Genomic DNA, 20,691 nt, shown 5'->3' with positions numbered 1-20,691 from the left:
TTGGTGACTGGGGTAATCGGGATGGGTGTGTCAGAGGCAGTGCGGTTGGCGCAGGATAGAGCAGGGTTTAAGGCTGCTGTGCATAGGGTCGCTATGAGTCGAAAATGACTAGACGGCACATAACAACAACAACAGCAGTATTTTACTTACATGTGATATAAATAATATTGTTCGATAATTTCCACATTCCGTTGGATCATCTTTCTGGGAAATGGGAACAAATATGGACCGTATCCAGTCCATTGGCCAGAAAACTATTCTCCGAATATTCTGGCATAGGCTGGTAAGCACATCCAGGGTTGCATCTATTAATTGGAACAAGTAAATTGGTATCCCATCAATTCCTAGCGCTTTATATTTTTTTTTTGCCAATGCCTTCAATGCAGCTTCCACTTCCTCCTTCATTGCTACTGGGTCCTGTTTATATGGTACTTCTTGAAATTTTTCAATGTCAGTCAATTCTTTTTGGTACAGTGACTCTGTATATTCCCTACTTCTTTTGATGATTCCCCACTTCTTTTCCTTCCTATCTTCTATTGATGCTTCCTAGGTCGTTCAATATATTTCCCATAACATCTTTCAATATTGTGACTCAAGGCTTAAGTTTTTCAGTCTCTCAGCTTGAAAAATGCAGAGCGAGTGCTTCCCTTTTTATTTTCCAATTCCAGCTTTCTGCACATTCCACTATAATACTTTGTCTTCTGGAGCTGCCCTTTGAAATCTTTTGTTCAACTCTTTTATTTTGGCATGGTTTCCCTTCATTTTAGTAATCATCAAATCCTAGTGAGTACCACAGCTTTATTGCCATCTCTTCCTTCTACTGCAATAACTTCCTAACTGTTCTCTCTACATCTGATCTTACTCCTCTGTAACCTATTTTCCATGCAACAAATTGAACTTCTTAAAACCAAGAACTAAACATCATTTCCATGCTCAGAATTTCTAAGGCTGAAAGAATTGAGGAAAAAATCCAAGCCTTGAGTAGTAATAGTGAAGGATTTTATAGGTAAAATATTGAATGGCGGTGGCGGCTGCTTGGCCAGTACTCCTGGCCCCGTCATTCTGGTCTGGAAGTGAGCTCAGCGCCCATACTGAAGGCAGTGGTGGGAGCCGAGGCTCAGCGGCTCCCAGGCCTGCTGAAAATGACTGAATATAAACTTGTGGTAGTTGGAGCTGGTGGCGTAGGCAAGAGTGCCTTGACGATACAGCTAATTCAGAATCACTTTGTGGATGAGTATGATCCTACGATAGAGGATTCCTACAGGAAACAAGTAGTAATTGATGGAGAAACCTGTCTTTTGGATATTCTCAACACAGCAGGTCAAGAGGAATACAGTGCAATGAGGGACCAATACATGAGGACTGGGGAGGGCTTTCTTTGTGTATTTGCCATAAATAATACTAAATCATTTGAAGATATTCACCATTATAGAGAACAAATTAAACGAGTTAAAGACTCTGAAGATGTACCTATGGTCTTAGTAGGAAATAAATGTGATTTGCCTTCTAGAACAGTAGATAGAAAACAGGCTCAGGACTTAGCAAGAAGTTATGGAATTCCTTTTATTGAAACATCAGCAAAGACAAGACAGGGTGTTGATGATGCCTTCTATACATTAGTTCGAGAAATTCGAAAACATAAAGAAAAGATGAGCAAAGATGGTAAAAAGAAGACAAAGACAAAGTGTATAATTATGTAAATACAATTTGTACTTTTTTCTTAAGGCATACTTAAGTAAAAGTGGTAATTTTTGTATATTACACTAAATCATTAGCATTTGTTTTTAGCATTACCCAATTTTTTTTCTCCATGCAAACTGTTAGCTTTCATCTTGAATGCTTATTTTAAAATGACAGTGGTTTTAAAATTCCCAGAGTTTCGGGTTTTGAACTAGCAATGCCTGTGAAAAAGAAACTGAATACCTGAGATTTGTCTTGGGAATTTTGGTGCACGCGGTCAATACTTCTATTTCTCTTAGCACTTGTGAACTTCAGTGTGAAACGAATTAATGACGCCTTCAAATCATCCCTATTCTTTGCTTTTTCTAGTCACATAAGTGGATTAATTACCAGTTCTATCTTCAGTTGAAATGTCATTATTTGTTTTACTGAGACACTGAGAAAACAAACTTTGATGGGCTTCCTGTAGATTTCAATCAGGCATCATGTCCTATAGTTTCAGATTAATCTCAATGAATGTAATGTTACATTGTTCACAAAGATTCTCCTTCCTCCTTTCCACTGCTGTTTGTCATAGACACAACCCCAAAATACTATATTTTTTCTATAAAAAAGGGTTAAAAAAAAAGAAAAAATACAAGGCCATGGAAAGTACTAAGGTCATAGACTTTCCACATTAGATAAATTCTTTAAGAGCCCTTATAGCTTTTCCTGTGAAGGCAGACCCAGTGTGTAATGGGAATTATAGCAACCACTTTGGGGCTGTATTTACATGCTACTAAATTTTTATAATAATTGAAATAAATTGTAACATATTAAAAATACTCATAGGAATTAAATAGAGTCTTCCTGTGTCAGACTACTCTTTCTTAGTATAATGGTAAATCTTTTCTTACACTTCTGTCTTTGAATATTAAAAATTTTCATTCTGGTAATGATGTCAAAGATCATTTGAGCCAGTAAGCATGGTAAGTGTTTTTTAAGAGGCAAAGGTTGCAAGTTCAGACCTTATGTTGAGTTTTGCACTTCATTGAGGTTTTCCCAACCATGGTGCAATCCCAGTGGTCATACAGTGTGTTATGTGTGGATTGATAGGACATGAGAACTGGGAGAGTTTGGATAGCTCATCAAGATGAATACTATGTCGTGGATTTATTGACAGATCTGGAGTATTATTGTTTAACAGCTGATCATTTTAATGATTATTTTAAAATGTTAAAAGAGTTGAGATTGGGAGAAGGCCAAAACTTCAGGACAAAAGGTTTCTAAATGCCTACTTCTTTTAACACTGACTAAAGTAACATTTCATAATACTTTATATGTCTGGTCCATGTTGAAGATGTGGAATGCTATAAAAATTATATAAACTAATATTAAGAAATGATTTTTAATGTATTTAAAGTGTTACTTAATTTAAAATATTTTAGGTGATATGGTAAAAGAAAAATATCACTGGATTAGAGGTATAAAAAGAGACCAAAATTCTAGTTATGCATTTTTTAAAATTCTGATTTGGAGTATATCACTTTCCATTTTTCATGTTAAAGGAAATCATCTCAAAGGCTGTATCTAGTGATATAATTTTGTAAAGATTTACATTAATTTAACTTAAGACTGTATAGCACAACCTGTAATGTTTCACCTGTACTGTCATATTCAGCCTTTAGGCAAAATTGTGCAAGAGGTAAAGTTTCTTTTTGAATGTCCATTCGAAGGAAGACCCTCAACGAGATATATTGACACAGTGACTGCCACACTGGACTTGAGCATTGGCAGGATTGTGAAGATAGCACAGGATAGGGCAAGGTTCTGCTCTCTTATTCATAGTGTTGCTATGACTTGTAGTCAACTCCAAAACACCTAAAAACAACAGTAACATTTTCAAGAGTCATAATATTCTCTTTTATTTTTACTAACCCTCCATATGCTCCAATGACTTGATAACTTTGAAAAAAAAATCTTTTTACCTTGACATCCCCTAATATCAAGATGCTATGGATATGCCCAGGAAATAATATCAAATGGCCCTACATCTTGTTTCCTTGGCAACAGATGGTCTTAAAGATACCACATGTGACTGTTTTCAGGTGGTGACTACAACAGTTTAATTTTGATCTTTTAAACATCATCTCTTTGCAGTCTAGTACATTAGAAACTTTCAAACCTGTCTTTTAAGTAGGCAGAATACTATATTTTAGTAGCGTTTTTACAAAGTGTTAAAAGATTTCCTTAAATCTACAGCTAAGACTAATCCCAATAGCAGAAATTCATCCCATTGTTTAATTATTAAAATCTTATAAATAAAAAGCTTTTACACTTTTGTGAAACATTTAAGCAGAATTAATTTATGTATTCATCAGTTATTTACAATGTTCCTGCTAGGTGAGAGGCACTATTGCAAGGCTGTGGGAATATTATAGTATCTCCAAACAACGTCATCCCTAGAGCTTCTGTTTTAAAATAGTCTTAGGCATTTGGTACCTGATTCATTGATTGTTGTTGCATACTTTAGTTTTTCAAAGAAGGTGTTTGGTCTCTAATGTTTCTTTCTTCTAGTACTAAAATAATTGTTTTGCTGTGATTTAAGTACAACTTTTTAATCAAGTCATTTTATATAAATCCCTTTAAAACATTTGATTTTTTTAAAGTACTATTTGACTTAACTTTAATCCTATTAGGACAATTATAGTACCTTTAAATTGTTTATCAGTTAATATTAAAACTCAAGTGGGTTCCAGTTGGTCTCTGTAAATAATTGAAATAGACTTTTGAAAAATTAAATATTGTCATTCTAAAATAACCTTTCTGGAGTCAAATAACATGTGCCTGAATTAATTCACAGAAAAGGAAACTTCTGTGTGAAAATCAGTGATTTATGAAATGCTATGCTAAAATACAGATATATGGAACATTGTTTAGGTAGGGTATCAAAACTTATGCAGTACCTCCTCTTGGTTTAGACAAGAGAAAGAAATGGCCATACTTCAAGAGTTGCAGTGTGTAACTGAGGGGATTTTTAGGACTCTTGAATTTTTGATGTAGCTAGGTAGTTTTTTTAGGGCAGTGGTAATGAGCCTTTAAGTTTGTGGATTTTGAACAGTTTGACAATAAACTGTTTTTGTAGAGATGTTAAAGAAGATGGAGAAGATGATCCTAGAAATAAAATGCTATCTAATTGTTACAGCCTTAACCAAAAAATTGTTTTGAAGTTAAAAAAAACGCTAAAATCCTTAGTCTTAGACATAAAGTTGTTTGTGGAAGAATGTAGAATAAATATGTAGCACACTTTGAGTGAATATTCCCAAGTAGGAATTCTAGGTTCTGTTTAACTGAGTCACACTGCATAGGAATTTAGACCCGAACATAGAAGATTTCAAAGTCTTTGCCACCATTGCACAATTTTGTCCTACAAGAGAGAAAATTGAAGCATATTAGTTGTGTTTTGCACAAATTCATCTCATTTGTAGTCCACTGGTTTGGGTTTGTTTGTTGTTTTTTTTTATTGTAATTTTTTTTTTCTAAAATAATACTATACTTTTTGGAGGGGGGAGTGAGTAAAAACTTCAAGTCATTTCCATTTGTCAAAAAGTAATCTTGATGATTATCTATTAATGATTTTTTTAAATCTATTACTGCAAAGCTAAGTTTATATTTAATAACTTGTGTGTTAATATTGGGTAGCATGGATTCTGCCTTGAGAAACTGGATAGCATACAACTGGTAGCTGTAAATTCAATCAGTATGAAAATTACTCCTTCTAGTTGGAGATTTATGTTTTCGCCTAATAGTTTTAAGTGCCAATAGGCAACTTAGGTGAATTTAGAAAAACAAAATTATAGCCTACAGAAATGTCCATTACAGAGGGTGCCCCCACAGAGCTAACTTGGGTTATATAATGTTTATCCAAAACTTTCCAGTTCCACTGCCTTTTTTTTATGTTGAAAATACTTCTGCTTTTTTCCCCCTTTGAGTGCCAATTTCTTACTAGTACTATTTCTTAATGCAACATGTTTACCTGGAATGTATTTTAACTATTTTTGTATAGTGTAAACTGAAACAAGCACATTTTGTACATTGTGCTTTCTTTGGTTTTGTGGGACATATGCAGTGTGATCCAGTTGTTCTCCATCGTTTGGTTGCGCTGACCTAGGAATGTTGGTCTTTTCAAATATTAAATTTAAAAATGACCACTCTTTTAATTAAAATTAACTTTTAAATGTTTATAAGGGTATGTGCTGTGAAGTGATCTGAAATTTGTAATATTTTTGTCATGAACTGTACTGCTCCTAATTATTGGAATGTAATAAAACATGTTATGGTGAAAAAGAAATATTGAATGGTATATTGTTGTTGCTGCTGGTGCTCTTGTTGTTGTTAGGTGACTTCTAGAATTATGACTCATATGAACAGCAGATCTGAACTTTGCTCCTGCATCTCTTCATTACCTCTTCCATACTTGAGCCCATTGTTACGGTCATTGTGTCAATCCAACTCTTTGAGAGTCTTCATCTCTTTTGCTGACACTTTACCTTTCCCAGGGCGCTCTGATGGCCTAATTATTTGTTGTTATGTGCTGTCAAATCGCCTGGGACTCATAGTGCCTCTAAGTACAGCCACCTTGAAGCCTGCTCTCTCCTGAGCCAGTCTCACTGACTCTGACACACCAACCCACATTGCCCTAGTTACTGTATCTATCCATCTCATCCAGGGTCTTCTTCTCCTGTGCTATCTCTCCACCCTTCTGAGCATGACATCTTTCTCCAAGGATTGGTCCCTCCTGGCCACAGGCAAAAGCTATGTGAGGCAGAGCATCAAAATCCTAGCCTCCAAGGGGAAACTTGTTTTCACCCTCTCCAAGACAAACCTATTTGTTTTCTTGGTGGTCCATGGTACGTTCAAGAATTTTCTCCAGCACCACAATTTGAAGGCATAGGTTCTTCTGTCATCCTTCATCATTGTCCAGCTCCCTGATGTATAACAAGTAATTGCAAAGACTATGGCCTGGATGAGATGCACCTTAGTCTCTAGACTGACATCGTTGTATTCCAGAACTCTGGGGAGGTCCCTGACAGCAGATTTCCCCAGTGCAATTCATTTTTTGATATCCTGACTGGATAGTGCCAAGAGTGTTGATGTTAGAGCTGAGCAAGCTGAAATTATTAACAACTTTAATCTCTTTCAATCCATCATGGTGCTGTCAATCAGTCCAGTGGAGAGAATCTTTGTCTTCTTGATGTTGAGCTTTAATCCATATTAAAAACTACAGTTCTTGATCTTCATCAGTAAGCACTTCAGGTCCTACTCACTTTCAGCAAGCAAGGTTGTGTTATCTGCATAACATAGTTTTTTATGAGTCTTCCTCAAATCCTGATGTCACATTCCTCCTAATAAAGCCCAGCTTCCCATATAATCTTTCCTGTATATAGATTTAAAAGGTATGGAGACAGGATGCATCCCTGACAAACATCTATCCTGATTTTGATCTATGCAGTATTTCCTTGCTCTGTTCTGAGGACTGCTTCTTGGTCCAAGTATGGATTTCACATAAGCACAATCAAGTGTTATAGGATTCCCATTTTCCTCAAGGTTAGCCACAACTTGTTAAATGCTTTTGCTTGCATTTCTAATCCAAAGGTAGGTCATTTGACTCTACCAGCTTTTTCTCAGGAAAAACATTAGTACACTCCTCTTGTTTGAGTTAAAGCCTCTGAAAACCAATTGGAAGGTTAGCTATGAGTTGCTTCCAACTCTGAGGCACATAACCATAATAGCTGCTCTCTTTCCCAGCCTGATGTTTTTCCCCAAGGACCGACCGCTCCTGACAACATTCCCAGATTATGTGAGACAAAGTTTCACCATTCTTACTTCTAAAGAGCACTCTGGTTGCACTTCCTCCAAGGTATATTTGTCCGTTCTTTGGGTCATCCATAGCATATTCAATATTCTTCACCAACATCTCAATGAAAAGGTATCGATTCTTCTGAAGCTGTTGAAAATACCATGGTATAGATCAGGTGTACCTTACTCTTTAAGTTAACATCATTGCTCTTTAGCATTTTGGAGAGATTGATATCATATTTTCCCAATGCAATACATCGTTTTGTTTCTTGGCTGCTGTTACCATGAATGTTGATTGTGGATCCAAGTAAAATGAAATTATTGACAACTTCAGACTTTTCCCTATCTATCATAATGTTGCATGTTGGTCCAGTGGTGAGAATTTTTGTTTTCTTTATGTTGAGATGCAATCTGTGTTTAAGGCTGTAATTCTTAATCTTCTTCAGTAAATGTTTCACGTTTTCTTCAGTTTTTGCAAGCAATTTAATGCATATTGCAGATAGTTGATGAGTCCAGATGACACATTCTTCTTAATAAAGTCCAACTTCTTGAGTATTTGCTCGGCATATTAATGGAGTAGGTATGAAGAAAGGATACAGATAATGCATAGCTCTGATTTTTTTTTGAATGGCATGGAAAATACCAAAAGAGATGAAAAAAAATCAGAGTAATATATCTTTAAAGAAAACATGCAAACAAAATAGTGCTGAAGATCATTTAAAAATGACTAGAACATGTACACAGAGAATTTCCCGAAGTTCAAACAGGATTTAGAAGAGGTTGTGGCACCGTGGATATCATTGCTGATGTCAGATGGATCCTGGCTGAAAGCAGAGAAAACCAGAAGAATGTCTATTTATGCCTTATTGACTATGCAAAGAAAGCCATTCAACTATGTATATCATAACAAGTTATGGCTAACATTGAAAAGAATGGGAATCCCAGAGCACTTAATTGTGCTCATGTGAAACCTCTACTTAGACCAGGAGGCTTTTGTGTGAACAGAGCACGGTTTTAAATTAAGAGGAGAGTGTGTCAGGGTTGTATTCTCTCTCCATACCTATTCAATCCATATACTAACAAAAAAATTTGAGAAGTTGGTCTCTATTAAGAGGAATGTGACATCAGGACCAGAGGAAGGCTCATCAATAACCTGCATTATGCAAATGACACAGCCTTCCATGCTGAAAGTGAGGAGGACTCGAAGGATTTGTTGCAGAAGATCAAAGAATACAGCTTTTAATAGGAATTGCATCTCAATTTCAAGAAAACCAAGATTCTTACCACTGGACCAATAGATAATATCATGATGGATGGAAAAGATATTAAAACTGTCAACAACTTCATCTTACTTGGATCCACAATTAACACCTTTAGTACCAACAGTCAGGAAATCAAGAGATGTATTTCACTAGGAAAGTCTGCAGTTAGGCACCTCTCCAAATTAATAAGGAATAATGATGTCAATTTGAAGGCACAAAGTAGTTCGAGGCCACCATGGGAGAAGGATGGGCAATCTCTTCCTGTGTGATTAACTACCTCTGAAAACCCACCAGTGGGTCAAGTATAGGTCAGTTCCAACTTGACAGTACACAACAACAATGATGTCAGTTTGAGGATTAAGGTGCATCTGATTCAGGCCATAGTCTTTCCGATCACTAGCTATACATACATCTGCAAACTTGACAATGAATAAGGATGACAAAAGAAGAATCAATGCCTTTGAGTCGTGGTGCTAGAGAAGAGCACAAAAGAATACACAAATATGTCTTGGAGAGGATGCAGCCAGAGTGCTCTTTGGAAGCAAAGATGATGAGACTTTGCCTCACTTACTTTGGGCATGTTGCAAGGAGGGAATATTCCTTGGAGAAGCACATGATGTTGGGAAGGGTGGAGGGTTGGCGAAGGAGAGGAAGACCATCAACCAGGTAAATTGACATGGTGACTGCCACTATGGGCTCTAATGTGTCAAAAAGTATGAGGTTGGCACAGGATAGAACAGGGTTCATATCTGTTGTTCATAAAGTTGCTATAGTTTGTACTCAACATGGAGCACTTAACAACATACTTTAGTTGATATTTGTACATTTCAGAAGCTAGCGTGTGATCAAGAATTGATGATACTTAAGGAAGAAGTTCAAAGAAGACAGCAGGAATCAGCAATATCAATTGAAGTTTTTCAGCAAATGGATGCAGTGCTGGGAGGCTTACTCATCTATGCCAAGAAATTTGGGAGACAACACATGGTTGGCTGTAACATGCATATTTGTAACATCCATATTTGTGCCTATTTCAGAAATAAGCATTTTACAGAATGTGGAAATTATAAAACTTTAAGATTACCCACAAGCAAAATCTGAGTATGAAAAGTAAAAGCTGAAGAATTCAAAACTGATCGTAGCAATACATCAGAGAACTGCCAGAAATTCAAAGCAGATTCCGAAGAGAGTGTAAAACGTAGACTATTGTAGAATGGAGATTATTGTTGCTGATGTAAGGTGGTTAGTGGGTGAAAAGAAGCATCAAAAACATGTTTACCTATGTTTTATTGACTATGAAAAGGTATTCAACTGTGTGGAACATAACAAATTATGCGTAACACTGAGAAGAATAAGAATTCCAGAACATTTGTGTCATGGATTTAATAGTGACCATAAAAACCACTTTTAAATAGTGATAAAATGCAGAAACTATCTAATGATCCCCTATTATCTTTTAAACCAAATAGTTGTAGGAGGGACAGGGTAGAATGAACAGTTTCTGCTTCCAACACTGCCTTACCCAAATGTGAGGAGAGTTCCCTTAAGCTGTTGTTGTTATGTGATATCAAGTTGACTATGACTCTAGTGACCCTATGAACACAGCCCTGAGCCTTGCTATGCCTCTGACACATCTGACTCCATTGCCACAGTCACTACGTCAATCTATCTCATCCAGAGTTTTCCTCTCCTGTGCTGTCTTTCGACCCTTCCAAGCATGATGTCTTTCTCTGAGGACTGCTCCCTCCTGACAACATGCCCAAAGTATGTGAGTCAGAGTTTCAAGATCCCTGCCTCCAAGGAACAGCCTAGTTTCACCCACTATAGACCAGTTTGTTCTCTTGGCTGTGCTGGTCAATGTTCTTCTTCAGCACCACAACTTAAAGGCATTGATTTTTTTCTGTCAACCTTAGTCATTGTCCAGCTCTCAGATGCACAGCACATAATTGAGAATATCATGGCCTAGATCAGACACTTTAGTCTTTAAATTGACATTATTGTTCTTTAACACTCTGGAGAGATCCCTCATAGCAGATTTCACCAATGCAACTCCTGCTTTGATTTCCTGACTGCTGATGCCAACGGTGTTGATTATGAAGATGAAACCATTAACAATTTTAATCTTTCATCAATATATCATGATGCTTCCTATTGGCTCAGTGGTGAGGATTTTTGTTTTCTTAATGTTGGAATGCAATGCATATTGAAGGCTGTATGTAGTCTTTGACCTTCTGCAACATACACTCCAAGTCCTTCTCAATTTCCGAGAGCAAGGTTTTGTCGTCTGCATAGCACAGGTTATTGATAAGTCTTCTCCAATCTTGATGTCACATTCTTCTTCATAAAAACCATCCTTTCGAATGACCTGTTCAGCATTTAGATTGAAAAGGTATGAAGAAACGATACATCCCTAGTGCCCTACTTTCTTGATTTTGAACCATGCACTGTTTCTTTGCTCTGTTCAGAAAACAGTTTTTTGGTGTAGATTTTGCATGAGCACAATCAAATGTTCTGGATTTCTCATTCTTTCCAAGATTAGCCACAATTTATTGTGATCCACACAGTCAAATGTCTTTGCATAGTAAATAAAACACAAATAGATATCCTTCTGGTACTCTCTGCTTTCAGCCAAGATACATCTGACATCAGCAATGATAATTCCTAGTACCATGGCCTTATATAACCCCAGATTGTTTTTCTGGTACTTCTCAAGGGTTTGTGGTTTGTTATTTTTTTAAAAAAATCTTCAGCAAGATTTTGTTTGCGTGTAATATTAGTGTTAATATTTGATAATTTCCACTTTCTATTAGATCAGCTTTTTTGGGAATGGGAAAAATATGGATCTCTTTCAGTCAGTTGGCCAGGCAGCTGTCCTCCAGATTTCTTGGCACAACCTGGTTACCACATCCAGGGCTGCATCTGTTTGCTGAAATATGTCAATGGTATTCTATCATTTCCTGGGGCCTTGGTTTTTGAAATTTTTTTCAAAGAGTCTTGAATTTCTTCTTTTATTATCAATGGTTCTTGCTCATTTGCTACTTCCTGAAATGTTTCAATTCTGAAATGAGTCAATTATTTAGTAAAGTGACTCTGAGTTTTCCTTCCATCTTCCTTTGACATTTCCTGGATCACTCAAGATTTTGTCCATAGCACCTTTAAGTAATGAAACCCTAGGTGTGAATTTGTTCTTCAGTCCTTTCAGCTTGACAAATGCTAATCAAGGTCTTTGCACAGTTTGTTATAATACTTTGTTTTGTCTTCATGAGCTACCTTTTGAAATCTTCTCAACTCTTTAACTTCCTCATTTCTTCCCTTTGTTTTGGCTTCTTGGCATTCTAGGGTAATAATCAGAGTCTTTTCTGACATCCATTTTGATATTTTCTTTCTCTCCTGTGAATATGTTTTATATCTTCCAATATGAATATAATTCAGTAAGTATAATTCAACATAAAGAAAACAAAAATTCTGATAACTAAGCCAATAAACAGTTTCACAATAAAAAGATAAAATATTGAGGTTGTCAAGGATTCTGTAGGATTTGGATCCACAATCAGCACCCATGGAAGCTGCAGTCAAGAAATTAAATGCTATACTGCACTTGGAAAATCCACTACAAATGACCTCTTTACAGTGTTTACATGTGCATGATCCAAATTGTAGTTTTCAATTCATCACATGTAATAAATAAGGAAGACAAAACAAATTAATGTCTTTTAAGTATGGTGTTAGCAAATAATATATATCATGGATTGTCAAAAGAACAAACAGATCTGTCTTGAAAGAAATGTAACTATAAAGCTCCGCAGAAGCAATAATAGTAAGATTTTATCTCACTTACTTTGTGTATGTTATCAAGATGCATTAATCTTTGGATAAGAACATCCTGTTTGGTAAAAAATAGAGAATCAAAGGAAAAGAGGAAGATTTTTCTATTAAATGGATTAACACAGCAGTTACAAAAATGGGTTTAAACAGCAATGGCTGTGAGGTTGACATAAAAGTGGGCAGTGTTTTGCTCTGTTCACTCTGAATCAGAACTAACTTAAAGAACCCAACAAGAAGAACACAGTGTTATGAAAACCTACATTCTGACTTAAAGCACCTAACAAGAAGAATACCAAAGTATTACCAAAGCCTTAAAAAAGTAATGCTACTTATGGTTTCAGCTATTTCCAATGTGGTATCAATGATACAGGAAATAAAACAAACTAAAGGAGACTAGCAATCTGTGATTGATCTTACAAATACCTTTTTCCTGGTCTCAATTTTGGGAAAAACCAGCCAGTTTGTTTTCTCATGGAAAGACTCCCAATCTACTTTCACTGGATTGGTACACATTTACTTGAATTCATAGGCTTGTTGTCATGTTTGGTTAGAAGAAACACTTCAATTTGGTACAGATCTCAACTGTAATTATTTTTTTTTAAAGTTTCATCTCATTGCCTTCAAGTCAAAACTGATTCATAGCTGACACTCCAGTGGGTTTTTGAAAAGTTGTAAATTGCACAGGAGGGTATTGCCCATTTTTTCCCCACAGAGTTCTTGGTAGATTTGAATTACCAGAGAATGTGCTACCTTTGAGTTAACAGCACAACTACTTACAGACTACATCACCAATATTCCTATATTGACAACAGTACCTTAATATAAGGCACAGAAAAACAGACTAGGGTCATAGTAGTGTATCACATGACCAATGTTGTCATTGGTTTGTTTTTGTTTTTTGTGGTCATTGTTTGTAGGTACCTTTGAGTCACCTAGAATTCCTAGAGACTCTATGAACCCATCCTGTCCCATCCTTACTATCTCTGATACGCTCAAGACCACTGTTACAATCACTGTGTCAATCCATCTTGTTGAGGGTCTTTTTCTCTTTCTCTGACTTATCTACCTTTCCAGTACAATGACTTTTTCTCAACACTGGCCCCTCCTACTTCCTCCAATATAAAATTGTCCTACCCTGTAGCAACCCAAGAAGCTACCGGAAACCATTGCTATGTGGATGTTGTCCTAAGAGCAACTTCTGTTTGAAGGGTTTTCAGGTCACATATGAGAGTACCATGGCACCCAGACTACTATTTGGTATGGAAAGCTGCTGTTTCCATTTGTTTAAAACAAATGGAAAGACCTTGATTGAAAAATAAAGAACAATTTCTCTCAATGGACTGAACAGCATGCTCTCTTCTTAACCATGATGGAAGAACTGGACAATGGTGAGAACTCAGAAGGGTGAATTTTGGTTGATTCATGAGCAGTAGCTAGACATTTGATCAAACAAACTAGAGAAGAAAGTGGACTATTAAGAATGTAGTCATGTAGGTACCTTTCAAGAAACTGGATTTTATGAAGAGGAATGTAGCATCAAGATAAGAGGAAGGTTTATCAACAATCTGCATTATGCAGATGGCATACTCTTGCTGGCAGAAAATGAGGACTTGAAAAGCTTATTGCAGAAGATTAAAAATTATAGCCTTCAATGTGGATTGCATCTCAACATCAATAAACTAAAAATTCCCACTGATGGGCCAATAGGCAGCATCATGATAGATAGAGAAAAGATTAACATTAATTTAATCTTACTTTGATCTAAAATCAACACCATTGGGAGTAACAGTCAAGAAAGCAAAATATGTGTTGAGCTGGGAATGTCTGCTGCCAAGGACCTCTCCAAAATGCCAAGGGGCAATTCTGCTTAAAAACTAATGTGTGCCTGATGCAGGACATGGTCTTTTTCATCACGTGCTATGAACCTGAGACTGGACAATAACTAATGATGACAGAAGAAAAATCTTTGCCTTTGAGTTGTAGTGTTGGAGAAAAATGCTAAATATCCCATGAACTGCAAAAAAGACTGAACAGATATATATGTCTTGGAGTAAGTGCAACCCGAGTGCTCCTTGAAGGCAAAGATAATGAGGTTTTGTCTTACATACTTTGGGCATGTTTTTAGGAGGGGCTATTCCTTGGAGAGGAACATCTAATAGGAAAGGTCAGCAAAAGAGATGAAGACCTTCAACAAGATGGATTGACACAGTGACTGTAGCAATGGACTCAAGTGTGTCAGACACAATGAGGATGGCAGGACAGGGTTTAGATCTGATTTTCTCAAGGTCACACTCAACGTGAGGAGGAGGCAAAGGCAGGATCACAACTGGACAAAGTTCTGTGCTTTTCTGAAGGATCCAAGGAAGGGCGAGTGGGAGAAGATACTGGTTCTACTGTACAATTTTTCCTTCCATCACTTAAAAATGCTTTCCCCCCCCCCTCCATCAGATGCTGTGGTCCCAATATCAGGCATGCAGCTACAGGGGTCAAAAGAAAATGTGATCCCTTAGAAAGAAACTGTAAGTATAACCCTGAATCTGTACAGAATTCCCAAGGACTTAGTGGGATGGATTGTACTTTCTCCTCATCTGGCAGATTAAGGTTGACAATGAATACTAGATACTATACCTAGTTGTGGAGATAGCCCTCTATCACAGTATACTACCCAACATAAATGGAAATGAACGGAGGGGCAAGTTCTGTTTGGATTGGTCTTGCTACCAGCAATCTGAACTGGCACAGCAATTATACCCTTTTATCCCTTCTCAAAGTTGAAAAACTGAGATAAAAACACATAATAAATGGAAAAAAGAAATTATAACTGAAGGTAAAATAATTAATAAATTGGGGAAATAAAACATTAGTTGATAGCTAGAGTGAAATTCTAAACATGGGAACAATCTCTCAACTAAATTCTATTAGAAGTAAGAAAATAGGAAGTCAAGACTGCTTCTGGAGAACTTTACTAAATCAGATTAATATTTGCAATAGACCTGAACAATCTGTTCTCTTAACCAACATCACCACTCAAAGGAATTGATTCTTCTGCTGTCATTCTTAATTATTTTCCAACTTTCAGAAGCACATTGTTGTTGCTATATGCCTTTTAGTCACCTGTGACTCATAGTGACCCTATGCACAATAGGCCTGAAAATTATCCTGAGCCAGTCTTACTGTCTCCAACACACCTAACATGGTTACCCCAGTCATGGAGTCAATCATGTCATCTGGGGTCTTCCTCTCATGTATTGTCCCACCACCGTTTTAAATATAAAGCCCTTCTCCAAGAACTGGTCCCTCTTGGCCATGTGCCCAAAGTATGTGAAATGGAACTTCAAAATTCTTGCCTCCAAGGAGCAACTTGGATTCACCCTCTCCAGGATGATCTATTTGTTCTCGTGGTGGTCCATGGTACGTTCAATACTCTTCTCCAGCAACATAACTCAAAGGCATCAATTCTTCTTTTTGTCATCTTTAGCCATTGGCCAGCTCTCTGATATGTAGCAAGCAATTACAAAGACCATAGCCTGTATCAGGTACAACTTAATCTCCAGGACTGATATTGTTGCTCTTTAACACTCTGGAGAGATCCCTGACAGAAGATTTCCCCAATGTAATTCATCCTTTGATTTCTTGACTACTGATGCCAAGAGTGTTGATTGTGGAGCCAAGCAAGCTGAAATTGTTAGCAACCTCAATCTCTTCTCCATCTATCATGTTGCTGCCAGTTGGTCCAGTGTTAAGAATCCTTGTCTTCTTGATGTTAAGCTTCAATGCATATTGAAGACTACAGTCCTTGATCTTCTTGCAGCAAACAATTCAGGTTCTCCTCTGTTTTGGAAAACAAGGTTGCCTGTGTCATCTGCATAACACAGGTTGTCCGTCAGAATGCAAATGCGTGGTTTGGGTCAGGCACATGAACTCAGGCAAAGTTCCCTTTCTTACTCTAGATTCTGTATGTAGTTTGTCATCATCTGATTTTTAGTCTGACCTGTTAATTTGGATTCATCAACCCCGGCAACCACAGGAGTCAGTCAAAATCTCCAGCCTAATACTGACCCAGAAATTTTTTTATATACCAGCTCCACAACCTCAAGACACTTTTTCCCCCTCAATTCAGGAGTTCAAAGAAGCACTGCAGCAAATTACAGAACTCAAAGATAGTACTGAAAATAGTAGTTAATAGATGATGGAGTGGTACAGCAGTTTGAAAACAGTTGAACACTTGGGACATCTTTACCCTCCACCTCACAGGAACCAGCTCCACTCTGGTCTATAGAAATAATTCATAAAAATAGGCATTGAAGGGGAGCTCTGGTGGCCTAGTAGCAAGGAGCTGCAACTACAGTCCCAGAGGTGCACGGTTCAAATCCACCAGATGCTCTGCCGGGGAAGGAGGGACAATCTCCTCCTGTACCAGTCAGACCTGATTTCTTGGTACACTCACACAAAAATTAAAATAAAATAAATAAAATAAAATAATAAAATAAAAATAGGCATTGAGAGAGGAAAGAGCAACTATCTTTATTCACAGGTGATACGAAGAGAAAATTTAAAATAACCAAAAGATTAAAAACAAATTTTCTAGACCCAAAGTCAACTAAAACTATTATTAGTCACTGTTGAGTGAACTCTAACTCTTGGCAAACAGAACAAAATCCTGCCTGACCCTCGGCCACCTTCACAACCTCTGCTTAGGCCCATTGTAGCCACTACTTCAATTTATCTCATTAAGGGGCTTCCTCTTTTTCAATGACTCTATCTTGCCAAGCATGATACCTTTTTCTGGAATTGCCCTTCCTGATAATATATCTAAAATAAATGAGATGAAGTCTAATAATCCTTGATTCTAAGGAGAATTCAGGTTGCTCTCCTCCCAAAACATACTTGTTCTTTGGCAACCCATAATATATTCCATATTCTTTACCCAAAATGTTGTTAAAAACATTGATTCTTTATCAGTATTTCTAATTCATTTCCTAAATTTTACACGTATATAAAGCTATTGAAAATGCTTGGATATAGTGCACCTTAATCCCCAAAGATCTAAAAAAAGGTGATTCTACAGAATGTAGAAATTATCAAACAATATCATTAATAACACACACAAGCAAAATTTTGCTGAAGATTATAAAAAAGCCAACTAAAGCAAGTACATTGACAAGGAAGTTCCAGAAATACAAGCTGAATTTAGAAGAGGCTGTGGTATTAGGAATACGGTTGCTGATGTAAGATGGATCATGGCTGAAAGTAGAAAGTACCAGAAGGATGCCTATTTGTGTTTTATCAACTATGCAAAGGTATTTGACTGTGTGGATCACAACAAATTGTGGATACTATCGAGAAGAATGAGAATCTCAAAACACCTGATTGTTCTCATGCAAAACTTACATCTAGACCAGAAAGCAGTTGTCCAAATGGAGCAAGGGAACACAACATGGTTCAAAATCAGGAAAGGTGTGTGTCAGGGATGCGTCCTCTCTACATACCTTTTCAATCTATATGCAGAACAAATTATTTGGGAGGCTAGACTTTATGAAGAAGAATATGACATCAGGATTGGAGGAAGAATCATCAACAACCTGTGTTATGCAAATGACACAGCCTTGCTTGCTAAAACTTAGGAGGACTTGAAGTATTTGCTGCAGAGGGTCAAAGGCTGCAGCCTTAAATCTAAATTACATCTCAAAATTAAGAAAACAAAGATTCTCACCACCAGGCCAATAGACCATATCATGATAGATTGAGAAAGGATTGAGGTTGTTAAGGATTTTTTCTTGCTTGGATCTTCAACGAACACCATTGGCACCAGCAGTCAGGAAATCAAACAATGACTTGTACTGGAGAAACATGCTGTCAAGGATCTCTCTGGAGTACTTAAGAGCAACAATGTCAGTTTAAGTGCACCTGATCCAGACCATGGTCTTTGCAATTATTTGCTATGCATCTGAGAGAGCTGGACAATGACTAAGGATGACAGAACAATAAATGCCTTTGAGTTGTGCTTCTGGAGAAGAGTATTGAACATACCATGGACTGCCAAAAGAAAAAGTAGATCTGTTCTGAAGAGTGTGAAACCAGTTTACTTCTTGGATGCAAGGATTTTGAAGCTTGGTCTCACATACTGAGAGCATGTTTCCAGGAGGAACCAGTCCTTGGAAAAGGGCTTTATGCTTTGAAGGGTCAATGCAGAAGAGGAAGACTCTGAATAAGATGGGTTGACACAGTGAATGCTGCAATGGGATCTAGTGTGTCTGAGATGGTGAGGTTGGCTCAGGATATGACAGGGTTCAGAGTCATTGTTCATAGGATCACTATGAGTCATAGTCGACCCAATGAAACAACAATCTCCAAAATGAGAACATTGCTCTTTAAAGAGGTCATTTGCAGCAGATATGCCCAGTGAAATACGTTGCTTAATTTCTTTCTTGTTGCTTCTGTGGGCGTTGATTGTGGATCCAAATAAAATTAAATACTTAACAACTTCGGTCTTTTTTTTCTGCTTGTTGTGATTTTGTTCACGAACTAAAATAAACCTGTACTTTTCTCCCAAAAGTAGGTAACTTGAATTTAATCATTAGTACATTAGACAAACTAAAGTTAAGGGACATTGGAAAAACCTAATTATCCTACTATGATAGGCATAATGTTGGTTTCCTTCCTCAAAGACGTACCAGGATCTGTGAAATTTGTTAAATCACATGTTGTTGTTGTTGTTATGTGCCGTCGAGTCGCTTGCAACTCATAGTGACCCTATGTACAACAGCCCTAAACTCCGCTCTGTCCTGTGCCAATCGCACCATCTCCGATACACCCATCCCAATTTCCCCAGTCACTGAATCAATCCACTCATAGAGGGCCTTCCCCTCCTGCGCTGTCCCTCCACCCTACCAAGCATGATGTCCCTCTCCAAGGACCGGTCCCTCCTTACAACATGTCCAAGGTATGTTAGACTGAGCCTCAGAATCCATGCCTCCAAGGAGCTGCCCAGTTTGACCCTCTCTAGGATGAATCTGTTTGTTTTCCTAGCAGTCCATGGTACCCTTAATACTCTTCTCCAGCACCACAGCTCAAAGGCATTAATTCTCCTTCTATCCTCCTTGGACATTGTCCAGCTCTCTGATGCATACAAGGAAAATTAAAGTTGCATTTGGAAATGTTAGGTGTCATCAAATCAACTATGACTCATAGTGATTCCACAAACAATGGATTTGAACCCTGCCCCATATACTGTACTATCTTCACCATAAATGATGAGATTATCTGAGATTATCCTGGTAAATCTAATGCAATCATAAAGCTCTTTCTAAGTGGAAGATCAAAAAAGTTCAAATAGTTGGCAGCCTGAAAAGGATTCATTGCAAATGTTCAGACTTTTGAAAATGGGAGTCATCAACCAAGGAGTGCACGTAGCCTCCAGAAGCTAGAAAAAACAAGAAAGCAGATACTCACTCAGAGCCTCCAGGAAAAATGCAAACTTCTAACACCCAGATTTTAGCTGACTGATATGGATTGGGTTGTGTCACCAAGAAAAAAAATAGTGAAGTGCTAACCACAGTACCCATGGCTGTGGGCTTATTTGAGGAAAAGAGTTTATCTGCTCAGATGCTATCAATCAAGTAAACAAGGTCCTATCTGGAGTAGATTGGGTTCTCATCCCCTTTGAGTGATGTCTTTTAAGGGAGAAGAAGATAGACATCACATGATGACAGTGGCAACTTTGTGTTCATAAGGCAAAAGAACACCAAAGATTGCTGGCAGCCACCAGAAACTTAGAAGGAGGTGTGGAACAGTTGTTCTCACAAAGTTCCAGAAGGAATTAGCATGGTCAGGACCCTAATTTGAACTAGTTTCCTCCAGAACTGTGAGAAAACACATTTCTGTTCTTTAAAGCCACCCACTTAGTGGCATTTTGTTATGACAACCTCAAGAAACTAAGACACACATGAGACAAGTCTTTTACTTCCGGCCTCCATAACTAAAAAATAATCGCTCTGTGTTGTTTCAAGCCACTAAGTCTGTGCAATTGACCATAGCCACAATAAGAAACTAAAAATGTCTTCCATAATGTCAACGTCATGAAACAGAA

At 37.4% G+C, this 20,691-nt stretch overlaps 1 pseudogene; it reads left to right on the top strand.

The window, feature by feature from the left end:
- Nucleotides 1–1,136: 1,136 nt before the first annotated feature.
- On the top strand, nucleotides 1,137–1,700 carry LOC102859001 (annotated as a pseudogene).
- The last annotated feature ends 18,991 nt before the right edge of the window (nucleotides 1,701–20,691 follow it).

Source organism: Elephantulus edwardii, unplaced genomic scaffold, assembly GCF_000299155.1.
Source record: "Elephantulus edwardii isolate Elephantulus edwardi_28Jun2011 unplaced genomic scaffold, EleEdw1.0 scaffold00049, whole genome shotgun sequence".
Taxonomy (NCBI): Eukaryota; Metazoa; Chordata; class Mammalia; order Macroscelidea; family Macroscelididae; genus Elephantulus; species Elephantulus edwardii.
The sequence above is the reverse complement of the archived record's forward strand: the minus strand, read 5'-3'. Positions and strand labels throughout refer to the sequence as shown.